This window comes from Scophthalmus maximus, chromosome 6 (genome assembly GCF_022379125.1).
Source record: "Scophthalmus maximus strain ysfricsl-2021 chromosome 6, ASM2237912v1, whole genome shotgun sequence".
NCBI classification, from domain to species: domain Eukaryota; kingdom Metazoa; phylum Chordata; class Actinopteri; order Pleuronectiformes; family Scophthalmidae; genus Scophthalmus; species Scophthalmus maximus.
In genome coordinates, this window is record NC_061520.1 from 6,767,242 (window position 1) to 6,772,500 (window position 5,259).

The following is a 5,259-nucleotide window of genomic DNA, read 5'->3' on the forward strand; positions in this document are numbered from 1 at the left end:
GTGCGTTCCTAAATGCTTGATAGTGTTCTGTTTCCACGTGGCAATTCAGTCCACTTCTCAGTCCATCATGTTCTTGCCCCTTGCGTCGGCTGCCTGCTGAGGGATAAAACCGGCCCATTACATTATATTATAAACCCAAACCTCTGGAGCTCGGAGCAGCTAAAGATAGACTTCTTGAAAACATTTCATCGGTCTGAGAAGTTAAGAAAAATGACTAATTAACTCTGGCAGGAGCTGAAATTTTAAGCGACATTACAAATGACTGTGGGTCTGGTTTGGACGGGGACGAGGGCATTTGATATAATAATAATCCCTTCCCAAAGATCTTAAGTGCGTTTTTCATTCTTCAACGTTGTGGACAGAGTCGTGGAACAGAAGGCTGCTGGTTCCCATCAAACATGACAATGCTCCGACTGCTCACGGTGTAATGAGGAGCAAGGATTTTTCTCTTTTTTCTTCTTTCTGTCCATTCAGTCTGGCTCGCAGGAACACGCTGGCTGATCAATAAAGGCAGAGAGAGAGGGAGAGAGCGTCTATCGATCAGTCATGCGCTGGATGTGCTCCCTGCCAGCGCACAATCATTACACACTCGCACTGCCACAGCTATCATGAGCCAAGGTGAAGGCCAAGGTCGTAAATAATGCTCGAGCACTTTCCTTGCCACGGTCCAAAGTAGAGCTGCAACAGTTAATCGATTAGTAAATCGATTACTAAATTAATCGGGGGAAAAAAAGTCTAAATTCTCTGATTTCAGCTTCTTAAATGGGAATATTTTCTGGTTTTCTTTGCTCCTCTATGTCAGTAAAACTGAATATCTTTGGCGGGTGGACAAAACAAAACATCTTGGAGTTTTGGGAAACACTATCCACCATTTTCTCAACACTTCATGACATTTTAGGGACCAAACAACTAATCGATTAATCGAGAAAATAAACCACAGATTTATCTATTATGAAAATAATCGTTAGTTGCAGCCCCTAGTCCAAAGCGGCCAAGTGATCGACGGGTTGAACGAGCGCTGTGACTTCTGATTTCTGTCAGGCGATATCTTGTGAAATGCACGAGCAAGGTGGCGTGGCCTCACTTTCTACGTGAGACTGGGATGTAAAAAGGGGAAAAAATAGTGCTGTTTGTAGGTGCGTGGGTCACAATATTTGGTGTGCGGATGCTAAGAATTTGGATTTGACATGCTAAATGCTTCAGTGGCTCTCGTCCCACCCACCAAGGAAAAGTGAGCAGCCGCTGCCACGGTGATGCGTAAAAAAACGAGCGTGACACACATGGCGGCTGGGAGGGAATTCGACGCGCGGCATCTCATCAACTTCTCTGCCTTAATGTTATGGTTGCACTTCAAACACGAGCGCACAGACATGCCACTCAGAGCATATTCATATGGTGTATAATTATGTTTTGCACGTGATTCACACACACACAAACACAAACGGAGGCAGGTCAACACGAGACAAATAGACCGTCTTGCAAACGTGGACAAAAATAAATGTATTACACGTTTCTTACTTGAACACAAAACTTCAGATTAGCGCCATCTGACCTTTTAGCAACACGCAGACAGCAAATGTTTATTTCCAACAGCGGGTCAAAACTGTCAGAGAGCGCGAGACGCCCTTTTTTCCCCTCTGGGACGTGAGAGAATGTGAAGCGAGCATCAAGAATTACAACGCCAGTTACGACGTGTGACGCCGCAGTGTCGTTGCTATTCCAAACGGCATCCCTGCAGTGAAACATGAAGGTCGTGGGCAACGAGGAGGTCGTATGTTGGGGAAAAGATCCAGCCTCCTGGATTAGAGATCCCTGGGGAGGCCCGAGCTCTCCGGCCCCTGCATGACATGCTGTCACTGTTATGGATTAGTGGGGACGCAGAACGACCCCCCTGAGAGCCGCTGCGTTGCTTCGTATCTGGCTCAAGAGGGGTTGGTGTTCAGCATAGCGGAGAGGCCGCGGGCATGGACTGGGATGCTAATAAAGTCTCTCCGACTGATTGTGGACTGCCGAGCTCGGCCATTTGTTTTGTCAAAAAAATGTTGACGGGAGGCTGCAGATACGGGCTGAAGTAATCGAGGGAGGAATGTTGGCCCGTCTGGGATTTACTTAAAAACACACAAGCGACTCCCAGTTGTTGTCGTTGTCTTTATATGTCCGCAAGAAAACACGCCGGGACTGCAGATTGATTGAGGCTGCAGCTAAAGATTATTTTCATTGTTGCTTAATACGCAGAGTACTGATTATTCAGCCAATAAAACATCAGAAAAACATAACGATAACAACACAGCTACCCTACAGCCCACGGAAATGTCGTCACATGTCTTGTTTCGTCTAATCGACCACAAAAAAGCCGGAGAGTGTCCTGTTTGATAAGTTGGAACAATTAAAAACATTTTTTTTACTTTACTTGAGCAGTAACTCACTTATCAATAACTGTTCATCTAAACAATTGCGGATCAAAAACTGAAGTTGAAGTGGGAAATGCTTTAGAATTCGTGGACTATATCGTATGTCGTTATAGAGCTGCAACAGCTAATCAATTAGTAATCGATTACTCAATTAATCGGCAACTATTTTGAAAATCGATTAATCGGTTCATGTCGTTTTTATGAAATTTATTTTTTTTTAAATTCTGATTTCAGCTACTTAAATGTGAATGTGTTCTGGTTTCTTTGCTCCTCTGTGACAGTAAACTGAATATCTTTGGTGTGTGGACAAAACAAAACACCATCTTGGGGTTTGGGAAACACGATCAACATTTTTTCACAATTTGGACAAAACCACTTATCGATTAATTGAGAAAATAATCGACAGATTAATCGTTTATGAAAATAATCGTTAGTTGTAGCCCTAAGTCTTTCGTTATCGGGATTGAACTGACAACAGTATCAATGTAGCTGGGAAACAAAGAAACATATCCCCCCCTTGCTCAACTATTTCTGAGGAACACCACCCCGTTGCATTATCTCTGAAAATGATCAGGCTTGCACCTTCCCGCAGTAGCTGGTGCGAGAGACATCTTTGAAGTGCGAACCACAGTTTGCTCGGAGCAGATGGGCTGACTAATGGAACTCCTGACTGGTGCCGCGCGTCTCGCTGCCAAATCACAGTGAGAGGTGGCAGATCGGCTCATTTGGGGAACGGAGCAGGCTGCGGAAGGAATCACCAGGACGGAGACGAGCGAGAGCTCGGTAATAAACAAAAAACAGACATATGCTTATTTGATTTCGCTCTCCTCAGCCATCTGATTTTCTCTTGTCTTGCGTTATCTGACAAGATGATGTTGTTACTGACTCACTGCGAACCCTCGAGATGAAGCCGTCTCCAAGTATCTGGGCAAAAGAACACTGATGAAAAGAAATACATCACTCAGTCATTTAGAGAAAGGAAAGAAAGATAGTGGGCAGAGATTACAAGTTAATTTAAATGTTTTAATCTTAAACCATCGTCTCCGGCCCTCACATTGTCATCTGTGTGCAGATGGTAATACACTTGTTGTGCAGGAGAAACTCTGCCCAAACTGCCATTTAGTGACAATTCATGTATTCCAGAGCATAGCACCCCAGAGGTACGCTGACCTTTCCAGGAAAACGTCATGCGACGAGAATACACAATGTGTTTCTAAAACGGGAGATGTGCAAACAGATCTACAAATCTAACATTTCAGAGTCTTCATCTTCATTCTGTGTTTATGAGTGTTGATTCTGCAGCGACAGTTGTACAGATTTATCAAATGGCTTAATGTCTATGTGGTACCACTACTTTGAAGAAGGAATCTTCTATTCATTGACTGCCATATAAAGTAGTTTAACAAAGATGAGTCAAAAGCAAATAAATTTAAAAAAAAAAGGTAGAATAGAAAAATAAAATATGGCAATTCATCAAGCAGATGTTGAGATATTTTGCTGGAGTACTGGCATGACTAAAAATCCAGTGCTGCCGTGAACCAGTCCTGCCGATCAATCGGTCAGCAAATACAGGAGGAGGAGGAAGAGGTGGAAGGTGTGGAAGAAGAGGAAAGGAGGAGGAAGAAGAACAGGAAGAGAAAAATGGTTATATTGGATGCAGTATGTGTGCAAGAGGAAATTGTTTTGACTTGGTCTTACTGTATATATACAGTAAGACCAAGTCAAAACTATTTCATCATGCACACAGATGCTGGCACTGCTCTGATGGTATTTTGGCAAGGTGGAGGTAACCACAGCAACCATGGCAAAAAAAAAAGAAGAAGAAAAAAAAGGGACGGTATCCCATCGCCTCAATGATGCAATGGGGATTTTCCTGCCCATATTCCAGGCTGAAAAATTAACACTTTGAGATTAAATTTCACAGCCTACTGCCGACCACATGCAGCTTTTCCAAGCAGCTGAACCACACACACACACACACACACACACACACACACACACACACACACACACACACACACACACACACACACACACACACACACACACACACACACACACACACACACACACACACACACACACACACACACACACACACACACACACACACACACACACACACAGGTAGAAAGATATGCATAGCAGGATTAAAGACATCATACCAATTTGGCTTTCATATAGGATATTTCATATCCTGCCTAAGAAAACAATTTGAAATGTGGAGCGCATTTACATTAAAAACAGTTCATGTAGCACACATGCAGAACAGTTTCACACAAATAACAACCACAGAACTGCAGTTCCTGATGTGTCTGTCTGAGATGTTGTTTCACTTGTTATTCAAGAAAATCTATTGTCTGTTGTCGGTTGGCCAACAACAATCGATGGATATGAGCATTGCACAGATAAATGATGTTTGCGTTTATGTTTGCAGGTATACGCTAATATGACCATTTTTATTGAACTTAAAACAACATGCAGAAAAGATGTGTATTAATGTTTGGATTTTGTTTAAAAAATTATTTTTTTAATCAAAGTTGCTTGTATTTGTGTTTTCTTATTATTTATAGGTATTTATAATAAAGTTTATGGTTGAACTGTTAAATATCAACCTCAGTAACATTTATTTGTTATAAGGGTTTGAAAATGCCATCTCAGAAATCAATGCCTTATTTCCCCTACTCCCTATTATTGGTATACTGTACGCATCAGCCCCAAAAAAATCCATATTGGTCATGCTCTAATAACTTAGATTCCTGGTGCAGCCTAAAATTTAATATACTTTGATAAAAAGATTTTACAGATATTACCCAGCTCTACATCAGATTGTATGAAAGCCCTGTCA

At 42.2% G+C, this 5,259-nt stretch overlaps 1 protein-coding gene across 1 annotated transcript in view; it reads right to left on the reverse strand.

Annotated features, from left to right (window-relative positions):
• LOC118309311 (potassium voltage-gated channel subfamily A member 10) overlaps window positions 1-5,259 on the reverse strand; it is a 78,718-nt gene that overhangs the window by 46,051 nt on the left and 27,408 nt on the right. The window lies entirely within an intron of this gene.